Here is a 25,022-nt window from a genome sequence, read left to right on the forward strand (position 1 = left end):
TTCCATCATTCTGCAATTCTGTGAGCCAGTGATTCCACAATTTTGTGATTCTGACTGTGGCCCTGAAATTCTGTCATCCTGTCATTCCACAGTTCCACATTCTGAACTTCTGAGGCTCTGTGACTCTCTGAGATTCCGTGATTCCATGATTCTGTCACTCTGCTCTCTGAGCCTGTGATTCCATGATTTTGTGATTCTGACTCTGTGATTGTGAGATTCCATGACTCTGAGATTCTGTGATTCCGTCACTCCACAATTCCGGGATTCTCTGAGCCTGTGATTCCATGATTTTATGATTCTTTAATTCCATGATTCTGGGATTCTGGGAGCCCGTGATTCCATGATTTTGTCATTCTGACTGTGGCTCTGAGATTCCATCACCCTGTGATTCCAAAATTCCACATTCTGCACTTCTGAGACTCCGGGACTCTCTGACACTCTGATTCTGTGATTCCATCATTCCATCGTTCCACAGTTCTGGGATTCTGAGAGTCCGTGATTCCATGATTTGGTGATTCTGACTCTATGGCTCTGAGATTCTGTGATTCCATGATTCCATCACTGTGCAGTTCTGGGATTCTGGGGGTCTGTGATTCCATGATTTTGTGATTCTGACTCCGTGACTCTGAGATTCCGTGACTCTGAGATTCTGTGATTCCATGATTCCATCACTCTGCAGTTCTGGGATTCTGTGAGTCTGTGATTCCATGATTTGGTGATTCTGACTCTGTGATTATGAGATTCCGTGACTCTGAGATTCTGAGATTCCATGATTCCATCATTCCACAATTCTGGGATTCTGGGAGTCTGTGATTCCATGATTTGGTGATTCTGACTGTGGCTCTGAGATTCCATCACCCTGTGATTCCACAATTCCACATTCTGCACTTCTGAGACTCCATGACCCTCTGACGCTCTGATTCTGTGATTCCATGATTCCATCATTCCACAGTTCTGGGATTCTGAGAGTCCGTGATTCCATGATTTGGTGATTCTGACTCTATGGCTCTGAGATTCTGTGATTCCATGATTCCATCACTGTGCAGTTCTGGGATTCTGGGGGTCTGTGATTCCACGATTTTGTGATTCTGACTGTGGCTGTGAGATTCTGAGATTCCATGATTCCATACTTTTGTGATTCTGACTCTGACATTCTGTGATTCCACGATTCCATCACTCTGCAGTTCTGGGATTCTCTGAGCCTGTGATTCCATGATTTTGTGATTCTGACTCTGTGATTGTGAGATTCCATGACTCTGAGATTCTGTGATTCCATCATTCCATAATTCTGGGATTCTGGGAGTCTGTGATTCCATGATTTTGTGATTCTGGCTCTGAGATTCTGTGATTCCATTGCTCTACAGTTCTGGGATTCTGGCAGTCTGTGATTCCATGATTTTGTGATTCTGACTCTATGGCTCTGACATTCTGTGATTCCATGATTCCATCGTTCCACAGTTCTGGGATTCTGGGAGTCTGTGATTCCACAATTTTGTCATTCTGACTCTGTGATTGTGAGATTCCATGACTCTGAGATTCTGAGATTCCATGATTCCATCATTCCACAATTCTGGGATTCTCTGAGTCTGTGATTCCATGATTTTGTGATTCTGACTCTGTGATTGTGAGATTCCATGACTCTGAGATTCTGTGATTCCATGATTCCATCACTGTGCAGTTCTGGGATTCTGGGGGTCTGTGATTCCACGATTTTGTGATTCTGACTGTGGCTGTGAGATTCTGAGATTCCATGATTCCATATTTTTGTGATTCTGACTCTGACATTCTGTGATTCCATGATTCCATCACTCTGCAGTTCTGGGATTCTCTGAGTCTGTGATTCCATGATTTTGTGATTCTGACTCTGTGATTGTGAGATTCCGTGACTCTGAGATTCTGAGATTCCATGATTCCATCATTCCACAATTCTGGGATTCTCTGAGTCTGTGATTCCATGATTTTGTGATTCTGACTCTGTGACTCTGAGATTCCATCACCCTGTGATTCCACAATTCCACGTTCTGCACTTCTGAGACTCCATGACCCTCTGACACTGCGATCGTGCGATTCCCTGATTCCCTAATTCCACGATTCCTTAATTGATTCCTTAATTGATTCCTTAATTGATTCCTTCATTGACTCCTTGATCCGCGTGACCCTGCCTTCACCTGACACCACAACTTCCCACAAACAGCATCCAACCGAGCACCCACACTGGCAGGAGGGCCGGGAGACCCCAAACCCCCTCCCCAAACCCAGGGTGACGCCCAGAACCCCCAAATCCCGAGATTTTCCCCCAAAATCGCGGGGGGTGTCCCCGCTCCCCTCTCGGTGCGGTCCCGGCGCCCCCCGGTGGCTGATGGCGGAACCGCAATTCCCTTTACGGCGCTTTCGCGACAGCGCGGGCCGGCGTCGCTTTACGGCAACGCAACGGGCCAGGCCGCGGGATCCGCCGGGATGAAGCAGAAAAAGAAAAATGGGAAAGGTAAAAAATAAAACGAAAATACCTGAGGGGCTGGAACGTGTCCGGGAGAGGGAATGGAGCGGGGTGAGGGAGATGGGGGGGCTGTGCGTGGAGGAAAGGAGGCTCGGGGGGCTCTGCAGGACTCCCTGACGTGAGGGGACAGCCGGGGACGGCGTGAGGGGAAACGGCCTCGAGCTGTGCCGCGGGAGGGTTAAATTGGATAACAGCAGGTTTTAAATTGTATTAAAGCAGGAATTTCCACCCTTAGAGGGCTGCCCAGCCCTGGCACAGTTGCCGAGGGCAGTGCTGGAATCCCCATCCCTGGGGGAATTTAAAATCCCCGTGGATGTGGGATTGGGGACACTTGGTGGCCCTGGAATTGCTGGGAATGTTTGAATTCCGTGCTCTTTCCCTGCCTGAACCATTCCACGGTTCCGTGACAGGAATTTCAGTTTTAAATTTCAGTTTAAACTCTCTGGACGGCGTGAGGGGAAACGGCCTCGAGCTGTGCCGCGGGAGGGTTAAATTGGATAACAGCAGGTTTTAAATTGTATAAAAGCAGGAATTTCCACCCTTAGAGGGCTGCCCAGCCCTGGCACAGCTGCCGAGGGCAGTGCTGGAATCCCCATCCCCGGGGGAATTTAAAATCCCCGTGGATGTGGGATTGGGGACACGGGTGGCCCTGGAATTGCTGGGAATGTTTGAATTCCGTGCTCTTTCCCTGCCTGAACCATTCCACGGTTCCCTGGCAGGAATTTCAATTTTAAATTTCAATTTAAACTCTGTGGACGGCGTGAGGGGAAACGGCCTCGAGCTGTGCCGGGGGAGGGTTAAATTGGATAACAGGAGATTTAAATTGGATAACAGCAGGTTTTAAATTGTATAAAAGCAGGAATTTCCACCCTTAGAGGGCTGCCCAGCCCTGGCACAGCTGCTCAGGGCAGTGCTGGAATCCCCATCCCCGGGGGAATTTAAAATCCCCGTGGATGTGGGATTGGGGACACGGGTGGCCCTGGAATTGCTGGGAATGTTTGAATTCCGTGCTCTTTCCCAGCCTGAACCATTCCACGGTTCCGTGACAGGAATTTCAATTTTAAATTTCAGTTTAAACTCTCTGGACGGCGTGAGGGGAAACGGCCTCGAGCTGTGCCGGGGGAGGGTTAAATTGGATAACAGCAGGTTTTAAATTGTATAAAAGCAGGAATTTCCACCCTTAAAGGGCTGCCCAGCCCTGGCACCGCTGCTCAGGGCAGTGCTGGAATCCCCATCCCCGGGGGAATTTAAAATCCCCGTGAATGTGGGATTGGGGACACGGGTGGCCCTGGAATTGCTGGGAATGTTTGAACTCCGTGCTCTTTCCCAGCCTGAACCATTCCACGGTTCCCTGACAGGAATTTCAGTTTTAAATTTCAGTTTAAATTCCCCTGGATGTGGCATTTGGGGACACGGGTGGCCCTGGAATTGCTGGGAGTGTTTGCACTCCGTGCTCTTTCCCAGCCTGAACCATTCCACGGTTCCGTGACAGGAATTTCAATTTTAAATTTCAATTTAAAATCCCCGTGGATGTGGCACTTGGGGACACTTGGTGGCCCTGGAATTGCTGCGAGTGTTTGAATTCCAGAGCTCTTTTCCATCCTGACCCATTCCCACCCTGAACCAATTCCCACCCAACCATTTTAAATTTCAATTTAAAATCCCCGTGGATGTGGCACTTGGGGACACGGGTGGCCCTGGAATTGCTGCGAGTGTTTGCACTCCGTGCTCTTTCCCAGCCTGACCCATTCCACGGTTCCCTGGCAGGAATTTCAATTTTAAATTTCAGTTTAAATTCCCCTGGATGTGGCATTTGGGGACACTTGGTGGCCCTGGAATTGCTGGGAGTGTTTTAAGTCCGTGCTCTTCTCCAGCCTGACCCATTCCACGGTTCCCTGGCAGGAATTTCAATTTTAAATTTCAATTTAAAATCCCCGTGGATGTGGCATTTGGGGACACTTGGTGGCCCTGGAGTTGCTGGGAGTGTTTGAATTCCAGAGCTCTTTTCCATCCTGACCCATTCCCACCCTGAACCATTCCCACCCAACCATTTCAAATTTCAATTTCAAATCCCCGTGGATGTGGCACTTGGGGACACTTGGTGGCCCTGGAATTGCTGGGAATGGTCGAACTCTGGAGCCCTTTTCCATCCTGAACCATTCCACGGTTCTGTGACAGGAATGTGCAAAATGCACGTATTTTATAATTGGCTTTTTGCAAATATTCAAATGAATATGAGATGTGCTGTGTTAGAAAGTGATGCTGGATTCATTCTCTTAAGTCGTGTGGTAAATATAGTCTTAGGTTATAAAAAATGTTAAAATAGAAACTCTGCTATGTAGGATACTTTTTTAAAAGAGATAGCAGCCACAGGACACCCGAATCTTTCAGAGATAAAGAATTTATTGCTCTGGTATCAGAAGAAATGAACTTCTGCTGTCAGGACTCAGAGGAAGAAGCTGAGGATGAGCAGACAGAATCCTGTGTTTGAATGGAATTGATGCATGAATATGCAACAGGCTGTTGTTTTTAAGGGTTAATCCTCTGTTAATCTGTGTCCTTTTTTTGGCTTATTTTACCCAGAAAAAGTTACCCGGACATCCAAAAATTTTATCTCTATTATCTCACATTGTCCTAATTCAAAATGTCCAAATTATTATTATTACTCTAATTGCAATATTGTTATTACTCTGATTGTATTAATATTATTATCACTCTATTATTTTATTTTATAAATTTATAATTTTTATAATTTTTATAATTATTTTTATAACCATTTTATTCCTATGACACTTTGAAAATTTTAAAACCAAGCGAATCCTGTTTTCCACAGCAATTTCAAGCCGGGCTCTGACGAGCAGGAAAATCTCTGATTTTTCTCTGCTTTTGCCCCTTTTTTCACAGGAATTTCAGGCTGGGTTATGGCAAGCAAGAAAATCTCTAATTTTTCTCTGTTTTTTTTCCCTTTTTTCCCCCATTTGTGGTACAGGGGAGCAGAGCCAGGCCGAGCTGATGGTGATGGCCATTGGAGACATCATAAAGCAGCTGCTGGAGGCCCACGAGCAGGGCAGGGACGTGGATGTGAACAGGTGAGAGAGGAACATCCTCAGCTCTCATTTTCACACATTTTCTGTGAAAAAAAACCCCAAAAATGGGAAATTCTGGGCTGTGAGTGAGGAACATCCTCAGCTCTCATTTCACTCCTTTTTCTCATCAAAAACCCCCAAAAATGGGAAATTCTGGGCTGTGAGTGAGGAACATCCTCAGCTCTCATTTTCACACATTTTCTGTGAAAAAAACTCCCAAAAATGGGAAATTCTGGGCTGTGAGTGAGGAACATCCTCAGCTCTCATTTTCACACATTTTCTGTGAAAAAAACCCCAAAAAAAGAGAAATTCTGGGCTGTGAGTGAGGAACATCCTCAGCTCTCATTTCACTCCTTTTTCTGTGAAAAACCCCCCAAAAATGGGAAATTCTGGGCTGTGAGTGAGGAACATCCTCAGCTCTCATTTCACTCCTTTTTATATGAAAAAACCCCCAAAAATGGGAAATTCTGGGCTGTGAGTGAGGAACATCCTCAGCTCGCATTTCACTCCTTTTTCTGTGAAAAAACCCCCAAAAATGGGAAATTCTGGGCTGTGAGTGAGGAACATCCTCAGCTCTCATTTCACTCCTTTTTCTGTGAAAAAAACCCAAAAATGGGAAATTCTGGGCTGTGAGTGAGGAACATCCTCAGCTCTCATTTCACTCCTTTTTCTGATCAAAAATCCCCCAAAAATGGGAAATTCTGGGCTGTGAGTGAGGAACATCCTCAGCTCTCATTTCACTCCTTTTTCTGATATAAACCCCCCAAAAATGGGAAATTCTGGGCTGTGAGTGAGGAACATCCTCAGCTCTCATTTCACTCCTTTTTCTGTGAAAAAAACCCCAAAAATGGGAAATTCTGGGCTGTGAGTGAGGAACATCCTCAGCTCTCATTTCACTCCTTTTTCTGTGAAAAAACCCCCAAAAATGGGAAATTCTGGGCTGTGAGTGAGGAACATCCTCAGCTCTCATTTCACTCCTTTTTCTGTGAAAAAAACCCCCAAAAATGGGAAATTCTGGGCTGTGAGTGAGGAACATCCTCAGCTCTCATTTCACTCCTTTTTATATGAAAAAACCCCCAAAAATGGGAAATTCTGGGCTGTGAGTGAGGAACATCCTCAGCTCTCATTTTCACACATTTTCTGTGAAAAAAAACCCCAAAAATGGGAAATTCTGGGCTGTGAGTGAGGAACATCCTCAGCTCTCATTTTCACACATTTTCTGTGAAAAAAACCCCAAAAATGGGAAATTCTGGGCTGTGAGTGAGGAACATCCTCAGCTCTCATTTCACACATTTTCTGTGAAAAAAACCCCCAAAAATGGGAAATTCTGGGCTGTGAGTGAGGAACATCCTCAGCTCTCATTTCACTCCTTTTTCTGTGAAAAAAAACCCCAAAAATGGGAAATTCTGGGCTGTGAGTGAGGAACATCCTCAGCTCTCATTTCACTCCTTTTTATATGAAAAAAACCCCCAAAAATGGGAAATTCTGGGCTGTGAGTGAGGAACATCCTCAGCTCTCATTTCACTCCTTTTTATATGAAAAAAACCCCAAAAATGGGAAATTCTGGGCTGTGAGTGAGGAACATCCTCAGCTCTCATTTTCACACATTTTCTGTGAAAAACCCCCCAAAAATGGGAAATTCTGGGCTGTGAGTGAGGAACATCCTCAGCTCTCATTTCACTCCTTTTTCTGTGAAAAAAAACCCCAAAAAAAGAGAAATTCTGGGCTGTGAGTGAGGAACATCCTCAGCTCTCATTTTCACACATTTTCTGTGAAAAAAACCCCCAAAAATGGGAAATTCTGGGCTGTGAGTGAGGAACATCCTCAGCTCTCATTTCACTCCTTTTTCTGTGAAAAAACCCCCAAAAATGGGAAATTCTGGGCTGTGAGTGAGGAACATCCTCAGCTCTCATTTCACTCCTTTTTATATGAAAAAAACCCCCAAAAATGGGAAATTCTGGGCTGTGAGTGAGGAACATCCTCAGCTCTCATTTCACTCCTTTTTATATGAAAAAAACCCCCAAAAATGGGAAATTCTGGGCTGTGAGTGAGGAACATCCTCAGCTCTCATTTCACTCCTTTTTCTGTGAAAAAACCCCCAAAAATGGGAAATTCTGGGCTGTGAGTGAGGAACATCCTCAGCTCTCATTTTCACACATTTTCTGTGAAAAAAACCCCAAAAATGGGAAATTCTGGGCTGTGAGTGAGGAACATCCTCAGCTCTCATTTCACTCCTTTTTCTGTGAAAAAAAAAACCCCAAAAATGGGAAATTCTGGGCTGTGAGTGAGGAACATCCTCAGCTCTCATTTCACTCCTTTTTCTGTGAAAAAAAACCCCAAAAATGGGAAATTCTGGGCTGTGAGTGAGGAACATCCTCAGCTCTCATTTTCACACATTTTCTGTGAAAAAACCCCCCAAAAATGGGAAATTCTGGGCTGTGAGTGAGGAACATCCTCAGCTCTCATTTCACTCCTTTTTCTGTGAAAAAAACCCCCAAAAATGGGAAATTCTGGGCTGTGAGTGAGGAACATCCTCAGCTCTCATTTTCACACATTTTCTGTGAAAAAAAACCCCAAAAATGGGAAATTCTGGGCTGTGAGTGAGGAACATCCTCAGCTCTCATTTTCACACATTTTCTGTGAAAAAAACCCCCAAAAATGGGAAATTCTGGGCTGTGAGTGAGGAACATCCTCAGCTCTCATTTCACTCCTTTTTCTGTGAAAAAACCCCCAAAAATGGGAAATTCTGGGCTGTGAGTGAGGAACATCCTCAGCTCTCATTTTCACACATTTTCTGTGAAAAAAACCCCCAAAAATGGGAAATTCTGGGCTGTGAGTGAGGAACATCCTCAGCTCTCATTTCACTCCTTTTTCTGTGAAAAAAACTCCCCCAAAAATGGGAAATTCTGGGCTGTGAGTGAGGAACATCCTCAGCTCTCATTTTCACACATTTTCTGTGAAAAAAAAACCCCAAAAATGGGAAATTCTGGGCTGTGAGTGAGGAACATCCTCAGCTCTCATTTTCACACATTTTCTGTGAAAAACATCCCAAAAATGGGAAATTCTGGGCTGTGAGTGAGGAACATCCTCAGCTCTCATTTTCACACATTTTCTGTGAAAAAAAGTCCCAAAAAAAGAGAAATTCTGGGCTGTGAGTGAGGAACATCCTCAGCTCTCATTTTCACACATTTTCTGTGAAAAAAAGTCCCAAAAAAAGAGAAATTCTGGGCTGTGAGTGAGGAACATCCTCAGCTCTCATTTTCACACATTTTCTGTGAAAAAAAGTCCCAAAAAAAGAGAAATTCTGGGCTGTGAGTGAGGAACATCCTCAGCTCTCATTTTCACACATTTTCTGTGAAAAAAACCCCCAAAAATGGGAAATTCTGGGCTGTGAGTGAGGAACATCCTCAGCTCTCATTTCACTCCTTTTTCTGATCAAAAAAACCCCAAAAATGGGAAATTCTGGGCTGTGAGTGAGGAACATCCTCAGCTCTCATTTTCACACATTTTCTGTGAAAAAAAACCCCAAAAAAAGAGAAATTCTGGGCTGTGAGTGAGGAACATCCTCAGCTCTCATTTCACACATTTTCTGTGAAAAAAAAACCCCAAAAATGGGAAATTCTGGGCTGTGAGTGAGGAACATCCTCAGCTCTCATTTCACTCCTTTTTCTCATCAAAAACCCCCAAAAATGGGAAATTCTGGGCTGTGAGTGAGGAACATCCTCAGCTCTCATTTCACTCCTTTTTCTGTGAAAAAAACCCCAAAAATGGGAAATTCTGGGCTGTGAGTGAGGAACATCCTCAGCTCTCATTTCACTCCTTTTTCTGTGAAAAACCCCCCAAAAATGGGAAATTCTGGGCTGTGAGTGAGGAACATCCTCAGCTCTCATTTCACTTTTTTTTTCTGTGAAAAAACCCCAAAAATGGGAAATTCTGGGCTGTGAGTGAGGAACATCCTCAGCTCTCATTTTCACACATTTTCTGTGAAAAAAAACCCCAAAAATGGGAAATTCTGGGCTGTGAGTGAGGAACATCCTCAGCTCTCATTTCACTCCTTTTTCTGTGAAAAAAAATCCCAAAAATGGGAAATTCTGGGCTGTGAGTGAGGAACATCCTCAGCTCTCATTTTCACACATTTTCTGTGAAAAAAAACCCCAAAAAAAGAGAAATTTTGGGCTGTGAGTGAGGAACATCCTCAGCTCTCATTTTCACACATTTTCTGTGAAAAAAACCCCCAAAAATGGGAAATTCTGGGCTGTGAGTGAGGAACATCCTCAGCTCTCATTTTCACACATTTTCTGTGAAAAAAAACCCCAAAAATGGGAAATTCTGGGCTGTGAGTGAGGAACATCCTCAGCTCTCATTTCACTCCTTTTTCTGATATAAACCCCCAAAAATGGGAAATTCTGGGCTGTGAGTGAGGAACATCCTCAGCTCTCATTTCACTCCTTTTTCTGTGAAAAAACCCCCAAAAATGGGAAATTCTGGGCTGTGAGTGAGGAACATCCTCAGCTCTCATTTTCACACATTTTCTGTGAAAAAACCCCCAAAAATGGGAAATTCTGGGCTGTGAGTGAGGAACATCCTCAGCTCTCATTTTCACACATTTTCTGTGAAAAAACCCCCAAAAATGGGAAATTCTGGGCTGTGAGTGAGGAACATCCTCAGCTCTCATTTCACTCCTTTTTCTGTGAAAAAAACCCCCAAAAATGGGAAATTCTGGGCTGTGAGTGAGGAACATCCTCAGCTCTCATTTTCACACATTTTCTGTGAAAAAAACTCCCAAAAATGGGAAATTCTGGGCTGTGAGTGAGGAACATCCTCAGCTCTCATTTCACACATTTTCTGTGAAAAAAACTCCCAAAAATGGGAAATTCTGGGCTGTGAGTGAGGAACATCCTCAGCTCTCATTTTCACACATTTTCTGTGAAAAAAACCCCAAAAATGGGAAATTCTGGGCTGTGAGAGAGGAACATCCTCAGCTCTCATTTCACTCCTTTTTCTGTGAAAAAAACCCCCAAAAATGGGAAATTCTGGGCTGTGAGTGAGGAACATCCTCAGCTCTCATTTCACTCCTTTTTCTGTGAAAAAACCCCCAAAAATGGGAAATTCTGGGCTGTGAGTGAGGAACATCCTCAGCTCTCATTTTCACACATTTTCTGTGAAAAAAACCCCAAAAATGGGAAATTCTGGGCTGTGAGTGAGGAACATCCTCAGCTCTCATTTTCACACATTTTCTGTGAAAAAAAACCCCAAAAATGGGAAATTCTGGGCTGTGAGTGAGGAACATCCTCAGCTCTCATTTCACTCCTTTTTCTCATCAAAACCCCCAAAAATGGGAAATTCTGGGCTGTGAGTGAGGAACATCCTCAGCTCTCATTTTCACACATTTTCTGTGAAAAAAACCCCAAAAATGGGAAATTCTGGGCTGTGAGTGAGGAACATCCTCAGCTCTCATTTCACTCCTTTTTCTGTGAAAAAAACCCCAAAAATGGGAAATTCTGGGCTGTGAGTGAGGAACATCCTCAGCTCTCATTTCACTCCTTTTTCTGTGAAAAAAAACCCCAAAAATGGGAAATTCTGGGCTGTGAGTGAGGAACATCCTCAGCTCTCATTTTCACACATTTTCTGTGAAAAAAACCCCCAAAAATGGGAAATTCTGGGCTGTGAGTGAGGAACATCCTCAGCTCTCATTTTCACACATTTTCTGTGAAAAAAACCCCCAAAAATGGGAAATTCTGGGCTGTGAGTGAGGAACATCCTCAGCTCTCATTTTCACACATTTTCTGTGAAAAAAAACCCCAAAAATGGGAAATTCTGGGCTGTGAGTGAGGAACATCCTCAGCTCTCATTTCACTCCTTTTTCTGTGAAAAAAACCCCCCAAAAATGGGAAATTCTGGGCTGTGAGTGAGGAACATCCTCAGCTCTCATTTTCACACATTTTCTGTGAAAAACCCCAAAAATGGGAAATTCTGGGCTGTGAGTGAGGAACATCCTCAGCTCTCATTTCACTCCTTTTTCTGTGAAAAAAACCCCAAAAATGGGAAATTCTGGGCTGTGAGTGAGGAACATCCTCAGCTCTCATTTTCACGCATTTTCTGTGAAAAAAAACCCCAAAAAAAGAGAAATTCTGGGCTGTGAGTGAGGAACATCCTCAGCTCTCATTTCACACAATTTCTGTGAAAAAAAACCCAAAAATGGGAAATTCTGGGCTGTGAGTGAGGAACATCCTCAGCTCTCATTTCACACATTTTCTGTGAAAAACCCCCAAAAATGGGAAATTCTGGGCTGTGAGTGAGGAACATCCTCAGCTCTCATTTCACTCCTTTTTCTGTGAAAAAAAACCCAAAAATGGGAAATTCTGGGCTGTGAGTGAGGAACATCCTCAGCTCTCATTTTCACACATTTTCTGTGAAAAAAACCCCAAAAAAAGAGAAATTCTGGGCTGTGAGTGAGGAACATCCTCAGCTCTCATTTCACTCCTTTTTCTGATCAAAACCCCCAAAAATGGGAAATTCTGGGCTGTGAGTGAGGAACATCCTCAGCTCTCATTTCACTCCTTTTTCTGTGAAAAAAACCCCCCAAAAATGGGAAATTCTGGGCTGTGAGTGAGGAACATCCTCAGCTCTCATTTCACTCCTTTTTCTGATATAAACCCCCCAAAAATGGGAAATTCTGGGCTGTGAGTGAGGAACATCCTCAGCTCTCATTTTCACACATTTTCTGTGAAAAAAACCCCCAAAAATGGGAAATTCTGGGCTGTGAGTGAGGAACATCCTCAGCTCTCATTTCACTCCTTTTTCTGTGAAAAAAACCCCAAAAATGGGAAATTCTGGGCTGTGAGTGAGGAACATCCTCAGCTCTCATTTTCACACATTTTCTGTGAAAAAAAACCCCAAAAATGGGAAATTCTGGGCTGTGAGTGAGGAACATCCTCAGCTCTCATTTTCACACATTTTCTGTGAAAAAACCCCCCAAAAATGGGAAATTCTGGGCTGTGAGTGAGGAACATCCTCAGCTCTCATTTCACTCCTTTTTCTCATCAAAAACCCCAAAAATGGGAAATTCTGGGCTGTGAGTGAGGAACATCCTCAGCTCTCATTTTCACACATTTTCTGTGAAAAAAACCCCCAAAAATGGGAAATTCTGGGCTGTGAGTGAGGAACATCCTCAGCTCTCATTTTCACACATTTTCTGTGAAAAAAGCCCCAAAAATGGAAATTCTGGGCTGTGAGTGAGGAACATCCTCAGCTCTCATTTCACTCCTTTTTCTGTGAAAAAAACCCCCAAAAATGGGAAATTCTGGGCTGTGAGTGAGGAACATCCTCAGCTCTCATTTTCACACATTTTCTGTGAAAAAAGCCCCAAAAATGGGAAATTCTGGGCTGTGAGTGAGGAACATCCTCAGCTCTCATTTCACTCCTTTTTCTGTGAAAAAAACCCCCAAAAATGGGAAATTCTGGGCTGTGAGTGAGGAACATCCTCAGCTCTCATTTTCACACATTTTCTGTGAAAAAAAACCCCCAAAAATGGGAAATTCTGGGCTGTGAGTGAGGAACATCCTCAGCTCTCATTTTCACACATTTTCTGTGAAAAAAAACCCCAAAAAAGAGAAATTCTGGGCTGTGAGAGAGGAACATCCTCAGCTCTCATTTCACTCCTTTTTCTCATCAAAAACCCCAAAAATGGGAAATTCTGGGCTGTGAGTGAGGAACATCCTCAGCTCTCATTTCACTCCTTTTTCTGTGAAAAAAACCTCCAGAAATGGGAAATTCTGGGCTGTGAGTGAGGAACATCCTCAGCTCTCATTTTCACACATTTTCTGTGAAAAAAACCCCAAAAATGGGAAATTCTGGGCTGTGAGTGAGGAACATCCTCAGCTCTCATTTCACTCCTTTTTCTGTGAAAAAAACCCCCAAAAATGGGAAATTCTGGGCTGTGAGTGAGGAACATCCTCAGCTCTCATTTTCACACATTTTCTGTGAAAAAAACCCCAAAAATGGGAAATTCTGGGCTGTGAGTGAGGAACATCCTCAGCTCTCATTTCACTCCTTTTTCTCATCAAAAACCCCAAAAATGGGAAATTCTGGGCTGTGAGTGAGGAACATCCTCAGCTCTCATTTTCACACATTTTCTGTGAAAAAACCCCCAAAAAAAGAGAAATTCTGGGCTGTGAGTGAGGAACATCCTCAGCTCTCATTTCACTCCTTTTTCAGTGAAAAACCCCCCAAAAATGGGAAATTCTGGGCTGTGAGTGAGGAACATCCTCAGCTCTCATTTTCACACATTTTCTGTGAAAAAACCCCCCAAAAATGGGAAATTCTGGGCTGTGAGTGAGGAACATCCTCAGCTCTCATTTCACTCCTTTTTATATGAAAAAAAACCCCAAAAATGGGAAATTCTGGGCTGTGAGTGAGGAACATCCTCAGCTCTCATTTCACTCCTTTTTCTGTGAAAAAAAACCCCAAAAATGGGAAATTCTGAGCTGTCAGTGAGGAACATCCTCAGCTCTCATTTCACTCCTTTTTCTCATCAAAAACCCCCAAAAATGGGAAATTCTGAGCTGTCAGTGAGGAACATCCTCAGCTCTCATTTTCACACATTTTCTGTGAAAAAAACCCCCAAAAATGGGAAATTCTGGGCTGTGAGTGAGGAACATCCTCAGCTCTCATTTTCACACATTTTCTGTGGAAAAAAACCCCAAAAATGGGAAATTCTGGGCTGTGAGTGAGGAACATCCTCAGCTCTCATTTTCACACATTTTCTGTGAAAAAAACCCCCAAAAATGGGAAATTCTGGGCTGTGAGAGAGGAACATCCTCAGCTCTCATTTCACTCCTTTTTCTGTGAAAAAACCCCCAAAAATGGGAAATTCTGGGCTGTGAGAGAGGAACATCCTCAGCTCTCATTTTCACACATTTTCTGTGAAAAAAACCCCAAAAATGGGAAATTCTGGGCTGTGAGTGAGGAACATCCTCAGCTCTCATTTCACTCCTTTTTCTGTGAAAAACCCCCCAAAAATGGGAAATTCTGGGCTGTGAGTGAGGAACATCCTCAGCTCTCATTTTCACACATTTTCTGTGAAAAAACCCCCAAAAATGGGAAATTCTGGGCTGTGAGTGAGGAACATCCTCAGCTCTCATTTTCACACATTTTCTGTGAAAAAAAACCCCCAAAAATGGGAAATTCTGGGCTGTGAGTGAGGAACATCCTCAGCTCTCATTTCACTCCTTTTTCTGTGAAAAAAACCCCCAAAAATGGGAAATTCTGGGCTGTGAGTGAGGAACATCCTCAGCTCTCATTTTCACACATTTTCTGTGAAAAAAAACCCCAAAATTGGGAAATTCTGGGCTGTGAGAGAGGAACATCCTCAGCTCTCATTTTCACACATTTTCTGTGAAAAAAAACCCCAAAAATGGGAAATTCTGGGCTGATTTCCTGCAGGGAGGGATTTTTTGAAAATCTCCACAAAACTCTCACTGCATTTTTATTATTTTTATTTATTTGTTTTATTTATTTTTATTTTTACCTTTTTCCCCCCATCCCTCCCTAGTCCCAAATCCATCAGGAAAAGGAAACATTCATTAGAAATAATATTAAATCTGATTTTTTAGCAATGTGTTCCACCCAGATTCATTTCTAGAAACTTCTTTGTTCCTCAGATTTGTGGAGTAAAAAATCCTGAATTTCTTCTTTGCAGAAATTTCTTCCTCTTTCATTTATGTACAGCAATAAAAACTGAATTTGTTGTTTACAGACATTTTATCTTCCTTTATTTATTTATGTGGAGTAAGAAATCCTGAATTTGTTGTTTATAAGATTTTTTTTTCTCATTTATGTGGAGTAAAAAATGCTGAATTTGTTGTTTACAGAAACTTTTTTCTTCTTTATTTATGTAGAGTAAGAAATCCTGAATTTCTTGTTTACAGAATTTTTTTCTCCATTATTTATTTGGAGTAAAAATTCCTGAATTTGACATTTATAGAAATTTCTTCCTCCTTTATTTATGTGGAGGAAGAAATTCTGAATTTATTGATTACAGAAATCCCTTTCTCCATTATTTAAGTGGAGTAAAAAATCCTGAATTTGACATTTACAGAAATTTCTTCCTCCTTTATTTATGTGGCCTAATAAAACCTGAATTTCTTATTTACAGAAACTTTTCCCTTTTTTATTTATGTAGAGTAAGAAATCCTGAATTTTTTGTTTCTAGAAATTTCTTCCTCCTTTATTTATTTATGTGGAATAAGAATTCCTGAATTTGTTGTTTACAGGAATTTTTTCTTTATTTATGTGGAGTAAGAAAACCTGAATTTGTTCTTCGTAGAAATTCCTTTCTCCTTTATTTATTTGGAGTAATAAAATCTGAATTTTTTGTTTATAGAAATTTCCTTTTCCTTTATTTGTGTGGAGTAAAAAATGCTGAATTTTTCACTTACAGAAACTTTTTCCTTCTTTATTTATGTAGAGTAAGAAATCCTGAATTTTTTGTTTCTAGAAATTTCCTCCTCCTTTATTTATTTATGTGGAATAAGAATTCCTGAATTTGTTGTTTACAGGAATTTCTTCTTTATTTATGTGGAGTAAGAAATCCTGAATTTGTTCTTCATAGAAATTCCTTTTTCCTTGACTTATTTGGAGTAATAAAATCCGAATTTGTTGTTTACAGAAATTTTTTCTCCATTATTTAAGTGGAGTAAAAAATCCTGAATTTGTTCTTTATAGAAATTTCTTTCTCCTTTATTTATGTGGAGTAATAAAACCTGAATTTCTTATTTACAGAAACTTTTCCCTTCTTTATTTATGTAGAGTAAGAAATCCTGAAATTTTTAATTTTTGTTTCTAGAAATTTCCTCCTCCGTTATTTATTTATGTGGAATAAGAATTCCTGAATTTGTTCTTTACAGGAATTTTTTCTTTATTTATGTGGAGTAAGAAAACCTGAATTTGTTCTTCGTAGAAATTCCTTTCTCCTTTATTTATTTGGAGTAATAAAATCTGAATTTGATGTTTATAGAAATTTTTTCTTCCTTTATTTTTGTGGAGTAAGAAAATCTGAATTTTTCACTTACAGAAACTTTTTCCTTCTTTATTTATGTGGAATAAGAAATCCTGAATGTTTTATTTTTTGTTTCTAGAAATTTCCTCCTCCTTTATTTATTTATGTGGAATAAGAATTCCTGAATTTGTTGTTTACAGGAATTTTTTCTTTATTTATGTGGAGTAAGAAAACCTGAATTTGTTCTTCATAGAAATTCCTTTCTCCTTGACTTATTTGGAGTAATAAAATCTGAATTTGTTGTTTATAGACATTTCCTTTTCCTTTATTTGTGTGGAGTAAGAAAATCTGAATTTTTCACTTACAGAAACTTTTTCCTTCTTTATTTATGTGGAATAAGAAAACCTGAATTTTTTAATTTTTGTTTCTAGAAATTTCCTCCTCCTTTATTTATTTATGTGGAATAAGAATTTCTGAATTTGTTGTTTACAGGAATTTTTTCTTTATTTATGTGGAGTAAGAAAACCTGAATTTGTTCTTTATAGAAATTCCTTTCTCCTTTATTTATTTGGAGTAATAAAATCCGAATTTGATGTTTATAGAAATTTTTTCTTCCTTTTTTTAAGTAGAGTAATAAAACCTGAATTTGTTATTTACAGAAAGTTTTTTGTTCTTTATTTATGTAGAGAAGGAAATCCTGAATTTCCTGTTTACAGAAATTCCTTCCTCCCTTATTTCTGTAAAGGAAGAAAATCTGAATTTATTCTTTATAGAAATTTCTTTCTCCATTATTCCTTTGGAGTAATAAAACCTTTTTAATTTACAGAAATTTTTTCCTGTTTTGTTTATTTATGTAGAGTAAGAAATCCTGAATTTTCTGTTTCTAGAAATTTCCTCCTCCTTTATTTATTTATGTGGAATAAGAATTTCTGAATTTGTTGTTTACAGGAATTTTTTCTTTATTTATGTGGAGTAAGAAAACCTGAATTTGTTCTTTATAGAAATTCCTTTCTCCTTTATTTATTTGGAGTAATAAAATCTGAATTTGATGTTTATAGAAATTTTTTCTTCCTTTATTTGTGTGGAGTAAGAAAATCTGAATTTCTTATTTACAGAAACTTTTCCCTTCTTTATTTATGTAGAGTAAGAAATCCTGAAATTTTTAATTTTTGTTTCTAGAAATTTCCTCCTCCGTTATTTATTTATGTGGAATAAGAATTCCTGAATTTGTTGTTTACAGGAATTTTTTCTTTATTTATATGGAGTAAGAAAACCTGAATTTGTTCTTTGTAGAAATTCCTTTCTCCTTTATTTATTTTGAGTAATAAAATCTGAATTTGTTGTTTACAGAAATTTCTTCTTCCTTTATTTTTGTGGAGTAAGAAAATCAGAATTTTTCACTTACAGAAACTTTTTCCTTCTTTATTTATGTGGAATAAGAAAACCTGAATTTTTAAATTTTTGTTTCTTGAAATTTCCTCCTCCGTTATTTATTTATGTGGAATAAGAATTCCTGAATTTGTTGTTTACAGGAACTTTTTCTTTATTTATCTGGAGTAAGAAAACCTGAATTTGTTCTTTGTAGAAATTCCTTTCTCCTTTATTTATTTGGAGTAATAAAATCTGAATTTGTTGTTTACAGAAATTATTTTCTCCATTATTTATGTGGAGTAAAAATTCCTGAATTTGTTCTTTACAGAATTTTCTTCCTCCTTTATTTATGTGGAATAATAAAAGCTGAATTTCTTATTTACAGAAACTTTTCCCTTCTTTATTTATGTAGAGTAAGAAATCCTGAAATTTTTATTTTTTGTTTCTAGAAATTTCTTCCTCCGTTATTTATTTATGTGGAATAAGAATTCCTGAATTTGTTGTTTACAGGAATTTTTTCTTTATTTATGTGGAGTAAGAAAACCTGAATTTCTTATTTACAGAAACTTTTCCCTTTTTTATTTATGTAGCGTAAGAAATCCTGAATTTTTTGTTTCTAGAAATTTCCTCCTCCTTTATTGATTTATGTGGAATAAGAATTCCTGAATTTGTTGTTTACAGGAATTTTTTCTTTATTTATGTGGAGTAAGAAAACCTGAATTTGTTCTTTACAGAAATTCCTTTCTCCTTTATTTATTTGGAGTAATAAAATCTGAATTTGCTGTTTACAGAAATTTTTTCTCCATTTTTTATTTGCAGTAAAAATTCCTGAATTTGTTCTTTATAGAAATTTCTTCCTCCTTTATTTATGTGGCCTAATAAAACCTGAATTTCTTATTTACAGAAACTTTTCCCTTCTTTATTTATGTAGAGTAAGAAAACCTGAATTTTCTGTTTCTAGAAATTTCCTCCTCCTTTATTTATTTATGTGGAATAAGAATTCCTGAATTTGTTGTTTACAGGAATTTCTTCTTTATTTATGTGGAATAAGAAAACCTGAATTTGTTCTTTGTAGAAATTCCTTTCTCCTTTATTTATTTGGAGTAATAAAATCTGAATTTGATGTTTACAGAAATTTCTTCTTCCTTTATTTGTGTGGAGTAAGAAAATCTGAATTTTTCACTTACAGAAACTTTTCCTTCTTTATTTATGTGGAATAAGAAATCCTGAATTTTTTAATTTTTGTTTCTAGAAATTTCCTCCTCCTTTATTTATTTATGTGGAATAAGAATTCCTGAATTTGTTGTTTACAGGAATTTCTTCTTTATTTATGTGGAGTAAGAAATCCTGAATTTGTTCTTTGTAGAAATTCCTTTCTCCTTTATTTATTTGGAGTAATAAAATCTGAATTTGATGTTTACAGAAATTTTTTCTCCATTTTTTATTTGGAGTAAAAATTCCTGAATTTGACATTTATAGAATTTTCTTCCTCCTTTATTTATGTGGCCTAATAAAACCTGAATTTCTTATTTACAGAAACTTTTCCCTTCTTTATTTATGTAGAGTAAGAAATCCTGAATTTTCTGTTTCTAGAAATTTCCTCCTCCGTTATTTATTTATGTGGAATAAGAATTCCTGAATTTGTTGTTTACAGGAATTTTTTCTTTATTTATGTGGAGTGAGAAAACCTGAATTTGTTCTTTGTAGAATTTCCTTTTTCCTTTATTTTTTTTGAGTAATAAAATCTGAATTTGATGTTTATAGAAATTTTTTCTTCCTTTATTTAAGTGCAGTGATAAAACCTGAATTTATTTTTTACAGAAATTTCATCTTCCTGTATTTCTGTAAAGTAAGAAAACCTGAATTTGTGACTTACAGAAACTTTTCCTTTATTTATTTATGAGGACAAAAAAACCCTTGAATTTGTTCTTTATAGAAATTCCTTTTTCCTTTATTTCTGCAGAGCCAAAAAACCCCGAATTTCCCCACTTTATTGCCATAATTATTAATTTATTCCTTTAAATTTAATTTTAAATTTCTTTTGGAGGAGAGCTCAGCTGAGTGTAGGGTTCAATTAATGCCATCAGTTCATCAACTCAACATCAATCAGGAATTATCCCTGAAAATGGAGCCTGGAAAAAATCAGGAAAAAAAGCAAATTTAGGGGAAAAACACAGAAAATAAAATAAAAAAAAACAGTGACACAGAAAATTAAAAACCACAGACAGAAAATAAAAACACAGAAAATAAAATAAAAAAAAACACTGACACAGAAAATAAAATAAAAACCCACTGACACAGAAAATCAAAACCCAGTGACAGCTGGGAGTTGATTTTTGGTGTTTGCACACTCCCTGGGTGTGTTTAATTCTCTGCCTGGAGAAATCTGCCTGCACCTGTGTGGCACAGCTGGAAAGGAGAGCAGATTTGGTGATTTTGGTTGATTTTTGGTGAATTTTTGGTGATTTTGGGGGTATTTTGGGTGATTTTGGGTGTTTCTGGTGGCAGCTGCAGACCAAACCCTCAGCCAGGTAAGGGAAGCTATGATTGGATTTTTGGTGTTTGCACACCCTGCAGCTGCTTGTGTTTGATCATTCTGCCTGGATCTGTGTGGCACAGATGGAAAAGAGGCAGATTTTGGTATTTTGGGTGTTTTTTGGTGTTTTTTGGTGTATTTTGATGATTTTGGGAGTTTCTGGTTGCAGCTGAAGACCAAAACTTCAGCCAGGTAAGGGAAGCTATGATTGGATTTTTGGTGTTTGCACACCCTGCAGCTGGGTGTGTTTAATCCTTTTGCCTGGATCTGTGTGGCACAGATGGAAAAGAGGCAGATTTAGGTATTTTGGGTGTTTTTTGGTGATTTTGGGTGTATTTTGGGTGATTTTGGGGGTTTCTGGTTGCAGCCACGGACCAAACCCTCAGGCAGGCACAAACATCTATGATTGGATTTTTGGTGTTTCCCCACACCTGCAGCTGGGTGTGTTTGATCCTTCTGCCTGGATCTCTGTGGCACAGATAGAAAAGAGGCAGATTTTGGAGATTTTGGGCATTTTTTGGTGATTTTGGGTGTTTTTAGTTGATTTTGGGTGTTTCTGGTTGCAGCTGCAGACCAATCCCTCAGGCAGGCACAGCTCTGAGGTGATTTTTGGTGTTTCCCAGACTCTTTGTGCAGCAGAACTGGAGGAACCTGCCTGGATCTGTGTGGCACAGGTGGAAAGGAGGCAGATTTTGGTGATTTTCATGTTTTTTAGTGCTTTAGAGTGGTTTTTAGTGATTTAGGGTGATTTTTGGTGATTTTGGGTGTCTCTGGTTGCAGGCTGAGGACCAAACCCTCATCCAGGCACAGCTGTGAGGTGAATGTTGGTGTTTGCACACTCCCTGGGTGTGTTTAATTCTCTGCTTGGAGAAATCTGCCTGCATCTGTGTGGCACAGCTGGAAAGGAGAGCAGATTTGGTGATTTTCGTTGATTTTTGGTGAATTTTTGGTGTTTTTTGGTGTTTTTAGTTGATTTTGGGTGTTTCTGGTTGCAGCCTGAAGGCCAAACCCTCAGCCAGCTGTGAGTTGATTTTTGGTGTTTGCACACCCTGCAACTGGGTGTGTTTGATCCTTCTGCCTGGATCTCTGTGGCACAGATGGAAAAGAGGCAGATTTAGGTATTTTGGGTGTTTTTTGGTGTTATTTGGTGTATTTTGATGATTTTGGGTGTTTCTGGTTGCAGCTGAAGACCAAAACTTCAGCCAGGTAAGGGAAGCTGTGAGTTGATTTTTGGTGTTTGCACACCCTGCAGCTGCTTGTGTTTAATCCTTCTGCCTGGATCTGTGTGGCACAGATGGAAAAGAGGCAGATTTTGGTATTTTGGGTGTTTTTTGGTGATTTTGGATGTTTTTAGTTGATTTTGTGTGTTTTTGGTTGCAGCTGCAGACCAAACCCTCAGCAGGCACAGCTCTGAGGTGATTTTTGGTGTTTCCCCGCAGCTGCTTGTGTTTGATCCTTCTGCCTGCATCTGTGTGGCACAGATGGAAAAGAGGCAGATTTTGGAGATTTTGGGCATTTTTTGGAGATTTTGGGTGTATTTTGGGTGATTTTGGGTGTTTCTGTGAGGCTGAACCCCAGTCCCTCAGCAGGCACGATCAGCTGTGAGTTGATGTTTGGTGTTTGCCCTCACACTGGAACTCTTTGTGTAGCAGAACAGGAGGAACCTGCCAGGATCTCTGTGTGGCACAGATGGAAAAGAGGGCAGATTTTGATGATTTTTGGCGTTTTTTGGTGATTTTGGGTGTATTTTGGGTGATTTTGGGTGTTTCTGGTTGCAGCTGCAGACCAAACCCTCAGGCAGCTGTGAGTTGATTTTTGGTGTTTGCACACCCTGCAACTGGGTGTGTTTGATCCTTCTGCCTGGATCTGTGTGCCATCTATGGAAAAGAAGACAGATTTTGGTATTTTGGGTGTTTTTTTGGTGATTTTGGTTGTTTTTAGTTGATTTTGGGTGTTTCTGGTTGCAGCTGCAGACCAAACCCTCAGGCAGGCACAGCTCTGAGGTGATTTTTGGTGTTTCCCCACACCTGCAGCTGGGTGTGTTTGATCCTTCTGCCTGGATCTGTGTGCCATCTATGGAAAAGAAGGCAGATTTAGGTATTTTGGGCATTTTTTGGTGATTTTGGGTGTTTTTAGTTGATTTTGGGTGTTTCTGGTTTCAGCTGCAGACCAATCCCTCAGGCAGGCACAGCTCTGAGGTGATTTCTGGTGTTTCCCAGACCCTTTGTGCAGCAGAACTGGAGGAACCTGCCCGGATCTGTGTGGCACAGGTGGAAAGGAGGCAGATTTTGGTGATTTTCATGTTTTTTAGTGATTTTTGGTGTTTTTTAGTGATTTAGGGTGATTTTGGGTGTTTCTGGTTGCAGCTGAAGACCAAAACTTCAGCCAGGTAAGGGAAGCTATGATTGGATTTTTGGTGTTTGCACACCCTGCAGCTGGGTGTGTTTAATCCTTCTGCCTGCATCTGTGTGGCACAGATGGAAAAGAGGCAGATTTAGGTATTTTGGGTGTTTTTTGGTGATTTTGGGTGTATTTTGGGTGATTTTGGGTGTTTCTGGTTGCTGCCACGGACCAAACCCTCAGGCAGGCACAAACATCTATGATTGGATTTTTGGTGTTTCCCCACACCTGCAGCTGGGTGTGTTTGATCCTTCTGCCTGGATCTGTGTGGCACAGATGGAAAAGAGGCAGATTTTGGAGATTTTTGGTATTTTTTGGTAATTTTGGGTGTATTTTTTGTGATTTTGGGTGTTTCTGTGAGGCTGAGCACCAAACCCTCAGCCAGCTGTGAGTTGAATTTTGGTGTTTCCCCACACCTGCAGCTGCTTGTGTTTGATCCTTCTGCCTGGATCTCTGTGGCACAGATGGAAAGGAGCTCCCATTTTGCTGATTTTTGCTGATTTTTGCTAATTTTATGTGTTTTATTTGCAGATTAAAGACCAAAACCTCAGCAGGCACAGCTCTGAGGTGATTTTTGGTGTTTTCACAAACAGACCAGGATGAACCTGCCAGGATCTCTCTGTGGCACAGATGGAAAGGAGCTCACATTTTGCTGATTTTACTGATTTTTGACAATTTTGTGTGTTTTATTTGCTGATTAAAGACCAAAACCTCCTCCAGGTTCTGGCACTTGTGAGTTGATTTGTGGTGTTTTCCCAGACTGTGTGGCAGAACAGGAGGAACCTGCCGGGATCTCTGTGTGGCACGGATGGAAAGGAGCTCACATTTTTCTGATTTTTGCTAATTTTTGACCATTTTGTGTGTTTTATTTGCAGACTGAAGACCAAAACCTCATCCAGGCACAGCTCTGAGGTGATTTTTGGTGTTTTCACAGACAGAACAGGATGAACCTGCCAGGATCTCTGTGGGGCACAGATGGAAAGGAGCTTACATTTTTCTGATTTTACTGATTTTTTGATAATTTTGGGTATTTTCATTTGCAGATTAAAGACCAAAACCTCCTCCAGGTTCTGGCACTTGTGAGTTGATTTGTGGTGTTTTCCCAGACTGTTTGTGTGGCAGAACAGGAGGAACCTGCCGGGATCTCTGTGGCACAGATGGAAAAGAGGGCAGATTTTGGTGATTTTGGTGGTTTTTTTGGTGATTTTGGGTGTTTTTAGTTGATTTTGGGCTGCAGCTGCAGACCAAACCCTCAGGCAGGCACAAACATCTATGATTGGATTTTTGGTGTTTCCCCACACCTGCAGCTGGGTGTGTTTGATCCTTCTGCCTGCATCTGTGTGGCACAGATGGAAAGGAGCTCCCATTTTGCTGATTTTGCTGGTTTTTGCTGGTTTTTGACCATTTTGTGTGTTTCATTTGCAGATTAAAGACCAGCACCTCAGGCAGGCGCAGCTCTGAGTTGATTTTTTGTGTTTTCCACAGACAAACAGAACAGGATGAACCTCCATCTCTGTGGCACAGATGGAAAGGAGCTCCCATTTTGCTGATTTTGCTGGTTTTTGCTGATTTTTGACCATTTTGTGTGTTTTATTTGCAGATTGAAGACCAGCACCTCATCCAGGCACAGCTCTGAGTTGATTTTTGGTGTTTTCACAGACAAACCTGGATGAACCTGCCAGGATCTCTGTGGGGCACAGATGGAAAGGAGCTCACATTTTGCTGATTTTGCTGGTTTTTGACAATTTTGGGTGTTTTCATTTGCAGATTAAAGACCAAAACCTCCTCCAGGTTCTGGCACTTGTGAGTTGATTTGTGGTGTTTTCCCAGACTGTTTGTGTGGCAGAACAGGAGGAACCTGCCGGGATCTCTGTGGCACAGATGGAAAGGAGCTCCCATTTTGCTGATTTTGCTGATTTTGCTGGTTTTTGACCATTTTGTGTGTTTTATTTGCAGACTGAAGACCAAAACCTCCTCCAGGCACAGCTCTAAGTTGATTTTTCGTGTTTTCACAAACAGACCTGGATGAACCTGCCAGGATCTCTGTGTGGCACAGATGGAAAAGAGGGCAGATTTTGCCGATTTTACTGATTTTTGATAATTTTGTGTGTTTTTATTTGCAGATTAAAGACC

At 40.2% G+C, this 25,022-nt stretch overlaps 1 long non-coding RNA gene across 1 annotated transcript; it reads left to right on the forward strand.

Moving 5' to 3' along the window:
* The first annotated feature begins 2,444 nt into the window (after positions 1–2,444).
* LOC134416500 (uncharacterized) lies at positions 2,445–24,507 on the forward strand. Its single transcript, XR_010027286.1, has 3 exons — positions 2,445–2,485; positions 5,487–5,586; positions 24,490–24,507. It is a non-coding gene; the product is annotated as an uncharacterized LOC134416500 (long non-coding RNA).
* The last annotated feature ends 515 nt before the right edge of the window (positions 24,508–25,022 follow it).

This window comes from Melospiza melodia, chromosome 3 (assembly GCF_035770615.1).
Source record: "Melospiza melodia melodia isolate bMelMel2 chromosome 3, bMelMel2.pri, whole genome shotgun sequence".
Taxonomy (NCBI): Eukaryota; Metazoa; Chordata; class Aves; order Passeriformes; family Passerellidae; genus Melospiza; species Melospiza melodia.